This window comes from Bos taurus, chromosome 4 (assembly GCF_002263795.3).
Source record: "Bos taurus isolate L1 Dominette 01449 registration number 42190680 breed Hereford chromosome 4, ARS-UCD2.0, whole genome shotgun sequence".
NCBI classification, from domain to species: domain Eukaryota; kingdom Metazoa; phylum Chordata; class Mammalia; order Artiodactyla; family Bovidae; genus Bos; species Bos taurus.
In genome coordinates this window covers 81,882,929-81,898,344 of record NC_037331.1, presented here as the reverse complement: position 1 = coordinate 81,898,344, position 15,416 = coordinate 81,882,929, and positions in this window count along the sequence as shown.

The window sequence follows — 15,416 nt, the reverse complement described above, 5'->3', positions numbered from 1 at the left end:
CAAAACAATGTTAATCATTTGCTCTGGCTGAAATACAAGAAATAACAAAATATCAAAGGTTTTATTTTGACATATGGTTTCTCTGCTAGTTACTGAGAAGCAATAGATATTCAGGGTTCAGGAGTAGAGAATCAAAGGATGAAGTTAAGAAAAGGTAAACAGCTTAGTTTTTCAAAATTCAGAAAAATAGATTTGGAAGAAGAGCACAATGTAGCCAGAAGGTAAAGATTTACATATCTCTAAAAAAAAATTCTACTCATGATAAAAACCAAAACCAAAACCTATTCAGTAAGAACCTTAGCAGAAATTGTGAAGTTATAAGAAAATATCAGCATTTTATTGAAACTTTAAAAAAGTGGAAAAGTGAGAATCTTAGATGCGTGACTAAACATAGTAAAGTTGTGAATTATTTGGCTTCCCTGGTCACTCAGATGGTAAAGAATCTGCCTGAAATGTGGGAGATCCAGGTTTGATTCCTGGGTCAGGAAGATCCCCTGGAAGGGGAATGGCTATGCACTCCAGTATTCTTGCCTCGAGAAACCCATGGACAGAGGAGCCTGGTGGGCTACAGTCCATGGGGCTGCAAAGAGTCGGACACAGCCAAGCAACTAACACATCGTTATACATATAGTTCTAATAGACAGTATTAGACTATGATTAGTTAGTGATATATTTCTGATGATTTGCATTCCTTTCATTGTACTTTTCTGGAGATATTAAACTAAATTTATAAAAGCAGCCAATACACATTTTTAATCAAAAAAAGTTATAAAAACTTTATGTGGTTTTTACTATTGAAAATACCTTTATATGCTAAGTGAAAGCATATCATTGGTAATCTGTGGGTTTATTGTCTTTGCTTGACATTGCAGGGACATGCATTGTAAATATCTGGGAGCACTAATCTCATTATACTCTGGAGTTGTGCAGTGTACAACTTAAGCTGCTGTACAGGGCAACCTGACACTTCACATTGAGAGATTTTGTTCTTGCTTTTCCCCTGACTCTATGGAAAGGCTCCTATTCCTTTTCTTTTTAAAAGATACTACATTATACATATATACTACATTATATATATACAAATGTATATACTACATTTGTATAAATGTATATATACTACATTTGTATAAAATATCTACATTTGTATAAATGTATATATACTACATTCAGTTCAGTTCAGTTCAGTCACTCAGTCGTGTCCGACTCTTTGCAACCCCATGAATCACAGCACACCAGGCCTCCCTGTCCATCACCAACTCCTGGAGTTCACTCAAACTCACATCCATCGAGTCGGTGATGCCATCCAGCCATCTCATCCTCTGTCGTCCCCTTCTCCTCCTGCCCCCAATCCCTCCCAGCGTCAGAGTCTTTTCCAATGAGTCAACTCTTCACATGAGGTGGCCAAAGTACTGGAGTTTCAGCTTTAGCATCATTCCTTCCAAAGAAATCCCAGGGCTGATCTCCTTCAGAATGCACTGGTCGGATCTCCTTGCAGTCCAAGGGACTCTCAAGAGTCTTCTCCAACACCACAGTTCAAAAGTATCAGTTCTTTGGCGCTCAGCTTTCTTCACAGTCCAACTCTCACATCCATACATGACCACTGGAAAAACCATAGCCTTGACTAGATGGACCTTTGTTGGCAAAGTAATGCTTACATATATATATATATAAATGTATACCTATATATATATATATATATACATACAAACACACACTACATACATTATGTATATATATATATAAAACCTGACCCTTCACATTGAGAGATATTTTGTTCTTGCTTTCCCCCTAACTCCAAGGAAAGTCTATCCTTTTTCTTTTAAAAAAGTGTGTGTGTGTGTATATATATATACACACACACATATATTTTTTATGGTGTGAAAAGAAGGAGGCCTCATTTAAATGGAGTTGGGAAGCCCCACAGGGGGCAATCTTAAGCCCTGCCACATTCCACTTGTATTCCACAACAGGAAGAAGCTTGCTTTTCACACCCCAGCATGAAGAAAGATTTTTCTCTTAGCTAAGCCCTATGAGAAGCCTCTGGGCTTTCCTTGTAGCTCAGCTGGTAAAGAATCTGCCTGCGATGCGGGAGACCTGGGTTTGTTCCCTGGGTTGGGAAGATTCCTTGGAGAAGGAAAGGGTACCCACTCTAGTATTTTGACCTAGAGAGGTCCATGGACTATATAGTCCATGGGGTCACAAAGAGTCAGACAAGACTGGGCGACTTTCACTTCACCTTCATGTATGCGAAGCTGCTACTCTGAACTCCCACTCTCTAATGAATTCTCATTCAAAATAGCTCCTCCCAACTTCCTCCTTCCCGTTATAAGACAACATTCTTTGTACGCCGGATTTGCCTGTGATATTCCATGGTTTGCATATCCCAAATTACCATTCCTCTTCTAGTCCCTAGTAGACTGATTTTGCTAGTCAAGTAACTGGCTATTTTGTTTTTAAGGTTGATAAGAGGTAATTTACCTTAACGGAGAGTTCACATCTTTATAAAGCATATCTGAAAGGTCATATCACCAAGTGGCTGAGACATCACCAGACTGAAAACAGGATGGTCACAAAGCTCTTAAAGGTATTTAAAAGCTCTGTACTATTGTAATGAAAAAGCAACACACCTCATCAAGAAGTTTCTGAACCCTAGCAAGAACTCTTCATCTAAACAGGGAGTTAAGCATTGGTATGTTGGAATCAAGATTGCCAGGAGAAATATCAATAACCTCAGATATGCAGATGACACCACCCTTATGGCAGAAAGTGAAGAGGAACTAAAAAGCCTCTTGATAACAGTGAAAGAGGAGAGTGAAAAAGTTGGCTTAAAGCTCAACATTCAGAAAACGAAGATCATGGCATCTGGTATCATCACTTTATGGGAAATAGATGGGGAAACAGTGGAAACAGTGTCAGACTTTATTTTGGGGGGCTCCAAAATCACTGCAGATGGTGATTGCAGTCATGAAATTAAAAGACGCTTACTCCTTGGAAGGAAAGTTATGACCAACCTAGATAGCATATTCAGAAGCAGAGACATTACTTTGCCAACAAAGGTCCGTCTAGTCAAGGCTATGGTTTTTCCAGTAGTCATGTATGGATGTGAGAGTTGGACTGTGAAGAAGGCTTAGTGTTGAAGAATTGATGCTTTTGAACTGTGGTGTTGGAGAAGACTCTTGAGAGTCCCTTGGACTACAAGGAGATCCGACCAGTCCATTCTAAAGGAGATCAGTCCTGGGTGTTCTTTGGAAGGAATGATGCTGAAGATGAAACTCCAATACTTTGGCCACCTCACGTGAAGAGTTGACTCATTGGAAAAGACTCTGATGCTGGGAGGGATTGGGGGCAGGAGGAGAAGGGGACAACAGAGGATGAGATGGCTGAATGGCATCACCGACTCAATGGATATGAGTTTGAGTCAACTCCGGGAGTTGGTGATGGACAGGGAGGCCTGGCGTGCTGCGATTCATGGGGTCGCAAAGAGTTGGACATGACTGAGAGACTGAACTGAACTGACTGATGTTGGAAAGTGGGCTTCCCAGTTGGCTCAGTGGTAAAGAATCTGCCTACCATTGCAGGAGACACAAGTTCGATCCCTGGGTGGGGAAGATCACCTGGAGAAGGAAATGGCTACCCACTCCAGTATTCTTGCCTGGGAAATGCCGTGGACAGAGTAGCCTGGTAGGCTACAGCCCATGGGGTCACAAGAGTCAGACTTGTCTGAGCATGTACTTATTGGAAAGTAGGTCATTAGCTGCCCATCAGTCAGCTGACTGGTAGTGGTAATGATGCCAACATTGATTATAGAGATTGTGCTATAGAAAGGATAGATTTTTAACTTTTTAAGAAACCTGCCAAACTATTAGTTTTTGTTACAAAAGTGCTAAGATGCTTTAGTTGTGTCCAATGCTTTGCCACCCTATTAACTATAGCCCACCAGGCTCCTCTGCCTATGGGATTCTCCAGGCAAGAACGCTGGAGTGGATTGCCATGCCCTCCTCCAGGGTATCTTTACGACCCAGGGATAGAACCCATGTCTCTTATGTCTCCTGCATTGGCAAGGCAGGTTCTTTACCACTACTGCAACCTGGGGAGCCCATAGCAATTCCACACTTTTTGCAAAACCTAAATAAGCAATAAAGTACCAAATGTTTTTAAGTCCTAAACAATGTTGTCCCTCTAAATAGCAACAATGAATCCATCATCCACATTGTGCATATCACCTAGGTTTCAACAGAGGCTGCACTTGTGTTTTACAGGATCATAAATATAATTTAGTGAACACCCTCTTGTCTGAAATCTGTGAAGAAACAAATGGCATGCAAAGCAAGAATTACCCAATGATGTGTTTGTCATACATCTAGAGAGACTGCATAAAATGAAAAAGATTTTAAAAAGAGATTTTAATTTCTGCTCTCAAAATTTTTCTATTGAATGTTTTACAAAGATGAGATTAATTTTTAATTTTGTTAATATACTATAAAAACAATTACTTTTCAAATTAATTTTTGTTTTCATCACAATATGTATAGGCTCATAGTTAAAAAGTCAAATAGTAATAAAGGCTTATAATGAAAAGCAGTTGTCCCTTTCCATCTTACTCTTCAAAAGCAACAGGTTTCAAGCTCTTAGTTTTCCCTTTTTCTATATAGCCGGCATTTCTTTTTTCTTAAAGTCATGGCAAACCATAATTTCTGGTTTAGCCTGTCTTCAAGGTGTTAGTTGTATGACTGTATCAGGCACCCCGTGGGTCATCAGGCATCTAGGGTCCCTGATCCTTCTAGGTCTCTAGACCCTTTTGGTAAGATGTCATTAAGATAGTGGAGCAGTCTAATGTCTTGTAGGATTAAACTTGTATTTTTCTATTAACATGAACCATGAGATTGCACCTGTTGACTGTGTAGGATATCTTTAGCATGATTTTATTTCTCTTATTCAAAGTCTTCAGGTTTTGCTGGAATAGTAAAAGCTTTTAGATCCATATTATACTTATTTCTTATGTACCATCTCTCTTAAGTAGTTGTTTTTGTCATCTTATTAAAAGCTAAAAGCAAGTTGCAAAACTAGATGTCAGTAGAGCTAACACAGTCCCTTAAGATCTTGTTAGGATTGTTGTCCAAACTCATACAGCTGGCCACATGACAGGCCAATAAATTGAGAGACAAATCGTTGGGCCACTTTATTTAAAAAGCCAGCAGATCAAGAAGATGGTGGACTAGTGCCCTAAAGAGCCATCTTCCAAGTCAGAATTTAAACTTCTTTTATACTAAAAGCAGAGGGAGTGAAGTCATGGCTCTGTTCAGACTCCAGAAGGAATATGTTAATTTCTTCATTCCTACAGCGTTTCACAGGTGGGTCTGGTCAGAATGTTTCCCGTAGGCTACACAAATGTATTTCACCTTAAAGCTCATTGGGTGGCAGGGTTCTCAGATGTGGGCCATTATGAATAATTTAAGCTTTTGTGAATTTTGAAGGGAAGATACTCAGAACAAGTGTTCCTGGCAGCTTCTACCTGAAAATCCCTCAATTGGGGGCCAGCTAGCCATGAGTAGCAAGCCTCCTCGCTGACTTCACCAAAATTTGTTACTGATTCATGTTACTCACCACATGACCTTGGAGGAAAAAATAGTGACTTTATTGGAATGCTGGCAGACCAAGAAAATGGCAGACTAATGCCCTAAGGAACCATCTTCCTCGAGTTAGAATTCAGGCTTCCTTTATACTAAAAGAGGAGGGAGAAAAGTCAAACACTTCTGGGTTCAGGTCAGCCTTCAGAGGGGATGTGTTAATTCTCCCAGCCATGAGTCATTCACATGGCCCAGTCAGGATGATTCCTGTGAGTTAAATAAAGGTATTTTAGCTTAATGCTCATCACTTGGGCGGCAGGGTTCCCAGGGGTGGGTCATTACACACTTAAGTTGATAGGCAACATTTCTTTAGTGATCATTTTGTAATAGAATATAAGTTTCTTTCCTATTACAAGGTGTCATCAGACTGGTGTGTGGACACTGTATGGTTTTACTAAGATCTGTAAAACTTTTCAGAACTTTGCATTCATCCAAGTCACCTATGGTGTTTCAGGTGGGAGAGAATCTGCCTGCAATACAGAGGACCCAGGTTTGATCCCTGGGTAGGGAAGATTCCCTGAAGAAGGGAATGGCTACCCACTTCAGTATTCTTACTTGGACAGAAGATTCCATGGACAGAAGAGCCTGGTGGGCTACAGTCCATCAGGTCACTTGAGTTGGACATGGCAGAGGGACTAACACACACACATGTTACCTATGACTCTGAGTTCTTAAAACAGTCTTCTCCTTAACTCTTCCATCCTTCAAAATGCTATTCAGCAAATGAGGAGTATGTGTTTGTTTCCTGAAGTTTTGGGTGTGTAAAAGGGAAAAGCTGTGCAGGAAGGTGGGGGTAGTGATGAGTTCATTTCAGCCTCACATAGTAAAAAATGGAAAGCATAAGGCTGAATGTACCTTCTTACGATGCCTCAATTTTTTCAATTCAATGCCAGTGTCTTACTAATCTTGTTGTTGTTGTTTAGTGGCTGTCATGTCCGACTCTTTTGTGACCTCATGGACTGTAACCCACCAGGCTACTCTGTCCGTGGGACTTCCCAGGCAAGAATACTGGAGTGGGTTACTGTTTCCTTTTCCCAAGGGATCTTCATGACCCAGGAATCAAACTCACATCTCTTGCATGACAGGCTGATTCTTTACCACTGACCCAACAGAGAAGCACCTCTTACCCACGTGCATCAAGTAATGCACCTGTCCTCTCCTCTCTCTCTCCTGTCCTCTCATCATTCATCTTCTGTCCCCTATTTTCAAACTCCCACTAATAAACATTATTATTATTCATTATTATTTTTTAATTTATTTTTTACTGAAGGATAATTGCTTTACAGAATTTTGTTGTTTCCTGTCAAACTTCAACATGAATCAGCCATAGGTATACACATATCCTCTCCTTTTTGAACCTCCCTCCCAAATTCTGTCCCATCCCATTCCTCTAGTTTGATACTGAGCCCCTGTTTGAGTTTCCTGAGTCATACAGCAAATTCCCGTTGGCTATCTATTTTACATATGGTAATGTAAGTTTTTTTTGCTTTGGCACCATCCCTTCATTCTTTCTGGAGTTATTTCTCCAGTAGCATATTGGGCACCTACTGACCTGGGGAGTTCCTCTTTCAGTATCCTATCATTTTGCCTTTTCATACTGTTCATGGGGTTCTCAAGGCAAGAATACTGAAGTGGTTTGCCATTCCCTTCTCCAGTGGACCACATTCTGTCAGACCTCTCCACCATGACCCTCCCATCTTGGGTGGCCCCACAGGGCATGGCTTAATTTCATTGAGTTAGACAAGGCTGTGGTCCTAGTGTGATTAGATTGACTAGTTTTCTGTGAGTATGGTTTCAGTGTGTCTGCCCTCTGATGCCCTCTTGCAACACCTACCGTCTTACTTGGGTTTCTCTTACCTTGGGCGTGGGGTATCTCTTCACGGCTGCTCCAGCAAAGCGCAGACATTGCTCCTTACCTTGGATGAGGGGTATCTCCTCACCGCCGCCCTTCCTGACCTTCAACGTGGGATAGTTCCTCTAGGCCCTCCTGCGCTGGCGCAGCCACGGCTCCTTGGACATGGGGTTGGTCTTCCCGGCCACCACCCCTGGCCTCAGGCATGGGGTTGCTGCTCCTGGCCGTTGCCCCTGGCCTCGGGCATGGGGGCGTTAGGTAGCTCCTCCCGCCCGTCACCCCTGGCCTCGGGCTTAGGGGCGTGGGGTATCTCCTCCCGTCCGCCGCCCCCAACCTCGGACGCAGGGTATCTCCTCTCGTCGCTGCCCCTGACCTCGGACGCTGGGTATCTCCTCTCGGCCGCCCCCCCTGACCTCGGACATGGGGTAACTCCTCTTGGCCGCCGCCCTTCGGGCATGGGGTCTTCCCGGCTTCTGTTACATGCATTAAAATTGCAACTTTTTTTTTTTTTTTTTCTTTTTCAACCAAATACTTCCTTTTAAAAGGTTTTTCCATGATGATCTATTTTGGTCAATTAAACTGTTGCATAGCATTCTATAGTATACATATACCTCAGTTTGTCTATTCTCCTACTGGAGATTTTCTATGTCTTTTACAATTGTAAGTGGTTATGGAGTAAATATCTGTTTATATGTTTCCTTAAGCACATATGGATGTGAGATTTTCTCCAGAGTAGACTTCTACAAGAGGGTCAATTTGAAGGTCAATACACATCTTCAGTTCTTCAATTTGACAAAGTATTAATTTTCTCCAAATTATATTCTCATCATAATGCAAATAGTTCCAATTTCCTTCCACATTGCCTGGTTTGTGTTTTAAACTTTTCAATATACATTTATTTCACACTTGAATATTTTGCTTTATACTTACATTGTGTTTCTTTCATATTTTATTTCTTTCCTGTTTCCTATTAAATGGATTGTATTCTATTGGCTTTTATCTCTCTACTGGGTAAGTTGCATTAGATTTTCTTCAACATTATAGACATTTATTTCCCCATGATTTCTTGCCATTTAAAATTTCAGAATAAAACTCTTTTGTAGGTGACCATTTTCATATGTCTATTTGAAAAGTTTTAGTCTTTATTTAAATTTAGTGCTTTGCTAAGAGACTTTGCTTTTGTTACTTTTTATTAGGAAAAATTGCAGAAATATACAAAATCAAAGAATACAAGTAACTTCTGAGTAAGTTACTGTCCAATTTCAACAAACATCCTCCCTACCAGACTTGTTTTGTTAAATCCTTTCTGCTTTCTTGGCTACAGTATTCTAGAGTAAAACCCAGATATTTGTTCATCCACTGATAGACACTTAGATTGCTTTAATATCTTGGTTACTGTAAATAATGAACATGGGGATACAAATATTTCTTCAATATCATGATTTAATTTCCTCCAGATACATTCCCAGAAATAGAATTGCTCCATCATGTGGTAGTTCTATTTTTAATTTTTGATGACTCTCCATACTGTTTTCCACAGTGGCTGCACCAACAGAGCACAAAGTTTCCCTCTTCTCCTCATCCCCACCAGCATTTACCTCTTGTCTTTTTAATGAAAACCATTCTAATGGACCTGAAGTGATATCTTATTGTGGTTTTCATTTGCATTTCCCTTATGATTAGTGATCCTGAGCACCTTATCATGTACTTGTCGGCCATTCATATATATTCCTTGGGGGAAAAATGTCTATTCAGGTCCTTTGCTCATTTTAAATTGGATTTTTTATTTTGCTATTGAGTTGTAGAATTTAATTGACTAGTATAAATGCAATTCTCAAAAGACAGCCTGCAGAATGAGAAAAATATTTGCAAGTGGTAGATCTAATAAGAGATTGATATCCAGAACACATAAAGAATTTTGACAAAAAACTAAATCAATTTAAAAATGGACAAAGGACCTGAATAGACATTTTCCCAAAGAAGATATAATAGCCAATAAAATATTGCAATCAGTGTCCTTATTTGTAAAGTCAAGATAAAAATATTTACCTTCTAGGGTCAATGTGAGGATTAAATGTGTTAATGTATATAAAGTGCTTTAGGGCAGTACATGGCATATATTAAACACTGTATTATGTCTGCCATTCACAAACTTTTTAATCTTAGAACCTCTTGACACTATTATAAAATTGTTTAGCACCCATCCCCCCGCCCCAGCTTTTGTGTTTATGGGTTATATTTATCAATATTTACTACATTAGAAATTAAAGCCAAGAAACCTTAAAAAGGTTTATTTACGAGGTCATTTAAAGTAACTACATGATAACATAATTTTTAAATGAGAAAGTAACTTCATTTTCCCCCCAAAATTAGTGAGAAGAGTGGCATTACTTTACATTTTTGTTCACCTGGGACGCATCTGGCTTTCTATAAGAGACTTGGAACCATACCTGCTTCTGCATCCAACCTGCTATAAATCACACAGCAGGAAGCCTTGGAAAAATTCCACGTGCTCTCTTCAGAAAACGAGAGTGAAAAAGGCAAATCTCATTTTATTATTATGTGAAAAAGTTTTGACCTTGCGGACCCCCAAGAAGGGTCTCAGGGACCCTCTAGAGTCCTCAGACTGAATTATAACTTGAGACTCCCTCTCCATGTTTCCTATTTTTACTATGGTTATGGTTATTGATGTTGATGGAGAAAGCCAGGATAGAAAAGTTAGAGCTGTGTGTGAAGTTCTTTTAATAAAACTAGTTCTTTGCAGATATCCTTTAAAAAGTGCTTGTCTTTGAAAAAGTGGAACCAGGTTTGGGTTAAAATGCTGTGAACCAGGACTTCCCTGGAGCTCCAGCAGTTAAGATTCTTCTACATGTCTACTGCAGGGGGCGTGGCTTTCATCCCTGGTCAGGGAACTAAGATCTCACATACTGTGTGGTGTTGCCAAAAAGTAAAATCAATCAATCAATAAAAGTCAGGTGAAGAAATTCTGTGAACCTACTGATATTCAGAATAAATGGACAGTTGTATTTAGCTTTTACATACATGTGGAGCTATAGCCATGAAGTAGAGGAAACAGTCCCCTTAGTGCATTGTTGCTGCTTCTGCTGCAAAGTCACTCCAGTCGTGTCTGACTCTGTGAGACCCCACAGATGGCAGCCCACCAGGCTCCCCCATTCCTGGGATTCTCCAGGCAAGAGTACTGGAGTGGGGTGCCATTGCCTTCTATAAGGAAACAAAGTGTGTGTTTGCACCACCATGGAAAATTTTCATGAGAAACTTTGTGTTAGCATTGGGCTTAGACAGCAGAACTGCAGATAGTACAGTGAAACCCAAGAGCATTCTAATGCTCTTTTTTCAAGGATGTTCAGGCAGAAGAAATATATTCTGGAAGACCAAAATGCATAACTGTAACCAAAGCATTTCATGAAAGGGGAAAATGGAAACTAAAGGATCTTGGCTCCCTTGCCTGGATTTTTCTGTTTTTATCGAGGATGGTCACTTGGTAGAAAAGGTAACAAGGCTGAAGTTCTGACTGTACATCAGTATATTCATGGGCCATTCTTGCCCAGACAACAAGGTGTTGAACTTCTTAGCTATTCAGTTTAAAGGCAAAGTCTTGTCATTGTCTCTCAGGGAAAAATAATGATTCCAAGCTATGTTGTAAAAAAAAAAAAAAAAAATTCACAGGTCCTCATGACTGATGGTGTTTGGCTCAGCAAGCCAAACCACTCTGGATCCTATATTCTCTAGGTCTTGTTGTGTAGGTTTTCCTCTTCCCCCTGTTCTCTTTTAAAAATACTCATTCTGCTTTTGGTATTTTTCCCGTCTTCAGTTTCCTCAGAAATATGAAAATAACAACAAAAGATCCCAGGGTATACAGAGTCGCTGTACTGCTCAAGGAACTGTGGAAGTAAAATTCATCTAATGTTGAGAATGCTTAGGGAAAATAATTGAAAACACTATTCCAGAGAAATGATCTACAAAACTTAAAAGTGGAGGCAAAAATGTGATATTAGGGGGATAAGTGCAAAGAGAGAAGGGAATGGCTCATTTCAAAGACTGATGGTGCCAAATGAAATTTCAGGAAAACCTAACCTTGAAAAAGAGGTACAAGATGAATCAAAAGAGAGTGAACTAAAGACTACAAAGAAGGTCCATGAGATGCCTTGACTATGTACATCTAACTCCACCGTACTATCTCTTGTCTACCTGTTATCCTGGTTCCTACATCAGCCCTGAAAATCCTAAAACAGCTGCATGGTGAAGCATACTCCAGAGGATGCTCTGTCATGATTCATACTCTAGGAAGAAGATTGAAGTCACGTGGACATGTAACAAGAATAAGAGTTGGGAGATCTGGTGAAAAAAATAAACTATTAATAGTGGAGAAACATTTAGACCAGAAAGCGGAAGAATAAAAAGCAAAGAGTAGGAGAGAAACAAACAAACAAACAAAATTAAAACTGTAACAAATGAAGAAACAATTAGCCAGAGAAAGAACAAGTCTTAACAGAGAGAAAAGGAAGGTAGTACAGAATTGAAGTAAACCAGCATGTTGTGATGGCATCAGTGGAAATAGACTGAGCAGGAGTGGATTCTTCCTGGTGACTTTTTGAATGTTTTCTTCTCTTGATTCTTGCAGACCTCAGCTATATTATCTCTTCTCCTTTTAAACACTGCCGAAGATTTACTGAAAAACAGATAACCAAAACCTCTATTTTATGTTGATTCCCTATATGGTATTTATCTCTCAGTATCCATAGGATTTTAGTCATTAAGAAATTTAGGACATATTGGGAAATATAAACAATATTTTATAATAACTATAAATATTTTATAATAACTATCCATAACCTTAAAAATTGTGAATCACTATATTGTACACCCGAAAGTTATATAATATTGTACATCAACTATACTTCAATTAAAAAAAAAGAAATTTGGACATGTCTATTTCATTTCCTGAGAAGTTGGAGATTGAGTCTGATTTTTGGTGACCTGTTGTTGTCTTATATACCAGATGGTATCAGGTGTTGGGGCTATTGGGAAATTGTCATGTCTAGATGATCTGTGATGCAAGAAGGGGTCTTACAGGATTGGAAAAGTATCATTTTATGAAAATTTGGTGGGGAGAGGGGAAAGCAGAAGAGGTGATGGTAATGATGAACATTCCACTTCAGGAATTTTCTTTCCTAAATTTGTTTGTGAACCTGGGAGTAAAAATTAACTGAAATACTTTCTGCCCCTCTCCATTTGTTTTCCATTGTTTTAACCTTAAAAGCATCTGACACCCACACTGACAGGAACAGATGGTTTTTCTCATGCTCTTCCCTTTGCCCCAAATAGAAGATACCCTCTGTTTATATCATAATCAAAATCCTTCCACCATCTTCATGGTGGTGAAGAATTCATCTTTCCTGCCTTCCCATATTCCTTCCATATGGGAAAATCACTAACATTGGCTGGGTACCTACAGAATATAACTCAATAAGCTCTCACAGGACATTATCTCCCCACATTCTTACAGTGACCTTAAGGAGTTACGAGATGAGAAACTCAAAACACAGAGGAGTGGCCATTTTCTGAAGACCAGTCAGAGGTAATGGCTGGAGGAGATTCTGACCCAAACCTTTATGTTATGGTAGCTAAAACTGTAAGAATCTTCCACCAAATAGAATCAAACAATCCCCAGAGATAAACTTCCTTATGCATTTAGTTTATTTTTTAAATAGCAATTTGTGCTGTATTTAAGTCATTTACATATATGTGTGTTACGTGCTAAATTAAGAATCTTTGAATGTCAAGAAGCAGATATTATTCAAATCTCTATATTACCCAGAGTACCTCCCAGTTCAGTTCAGTTCACTTCAGTAGCTTAGTCATGTCTGACTCTTTGTGACCCCGTGGACTGTCCATCACCAATTCCCAGAGCTTGTTCACACTCATGTCCTTCGAGTCAGTGATGCCATCCAATTATCTCATCCTCTGACATCCCCTTCTCCTCCTGCCTTCAGTCTTTCCCAGCATCAGGATCTTTTCCAAGGAGTCAGTTCTTTGCATCAGATAGCCAAAGTATTGGAGCTTCAGCTTCAGCATTAGTCCTTCCAATGAATATTCAGGACTGATTTCCTGTAAGATTGACTGGTTTGATCTCTTTGCAGTCAAGGGACTCTCAAGAGTCTTCTCCAACACCACAGTTCAAAAGCATCAATTCTTTGGCGCTCAGCCTTCTTTATGGTCCAGCCCTCACATCCATACATGACTACTGGAAAAACCATAGCTGTGACTAGTCGGACCTTTGTTGGCAAAGTAATGTCTGTGCTTTTTAATATGTTGTTTAGGTTGGTCATGGCTTTTCTTCCAAGGAGCAAGCGTCTTATAATTTCATGGCTGCAGTCACCATTTGTAGTGATTTTGGAGCCCAAGAAAATAAAGTCTGTCACTGTTTCCATTGTTTCCCCGTCTATTTGCCATAAAGTGATAGGACCGGATGCCATGATCTTAGTTTTCTGAATGTTGAGTTTTAAGCCAGCTTTTCACTCTCCTCTTTCACTTTCATCAAGAGTTTCCCCAGTTTCTTTTTGCTTTCTGCCATAAGGGTGGTGTCACCTGCATGTGGTGGTGGTGGTGGTTTAGTCACTAAGTCGTGTCTGACTATTGCAACCCCATGGACTGTAGCCTGCCAGGCCTTCTTGTCCATGGGATTCTCCAGGCAAGAATACTGGAGTGGGTTGCCATTTACTTCTCCAGGGGATCTTCCCAACCCAGGAATCGAACCCAGATCTCCTGCATTACAGGTAGATTCTTTACCTACTGAGCTCTGAGGGAAGCCCTATCTGAGGTTATTTATATTTCTCCCAGCAGTCTTGATTCTAGCTTGTGCTTCATCCAGGCTGGCATTTCATACTCTGCATAGAAGTTAAATAAGCAGGGTGACAATATATAGCCTTGATGTACTCCTTTTCCAACAGAACCAGTCTGTTGTTCCATGTCTGGTTCTAACCATTACTTCTTGACTTGCATACAGATTTCTCAGGAGACAGGTAAGCTGGTCTGGTATTCTCATCTCTTTAAGAATCTTCCAGTTTGTTGTGATCCACACAGTCAAAGGCTTTAGCGTAGTCAATGAAGCAGAAGTGGATGTTTTTCTGGAATTATCTTGCTTTTTCTATGATCCAGTGGATGTTGACAATTTGATCTCTGGTTCCTCCACCTTTTCTAAATCCAGCTTGAATATCTGGAAGTTCTTGGTTCATATAATGTTAAAGCCTAGCTTGAAGAATTTTGAGCATTACTTTGTTAGTGTGTTAGATGAGTGCTATTGTGCAGTAGTTTGAACATTCTTGGTGTTACCTTTCTTAGGGATTGGAATGAAAACTGACCTTTTCAAGGACCTGACAGTAAATCTTACTGGTGATGCTAAATAGAAGCTGTTGGGGCTTCCCAGGTGGCTCAGTGGCAAAGAATCTGCCTGCAATGCAGGGGACACAGGTTTGATTCCTGGGTTAGGAGGGTCCTTGGAGAAGGAAATGAAAACACACTCCAGTATTTTTCCCTGGGATATCCCATGTACAGAGGAGCCTGGCCAACTATAGTCCATGGGGTTGAAAAAGAGTTCGACAGGACTTGGTGACTAAACATTAACAGAAGATTTTAATTGAATAACTCAAAACTGGCTTTTTTATTTTTACATTCTTCTTTCCTTGCCATGCTAGGCCTGAAGCTCCATCCTCCAGTTTTCATTTGATCAAGGTCTAGCATCTCAACCAATCTTTTACACCAAAGATGCCTTTCATGTCATCTGGAGACTTGTCATTGTGGGAACTCTTAAGAACAGTTCTAGTTATCAATTTTACCTTGGTTTCCTGGTATGAAAATTTTAATCTGCTGGGCAACCCAGACCCACCAACTCATTCCAAAGCAGTCTAATGCAGATG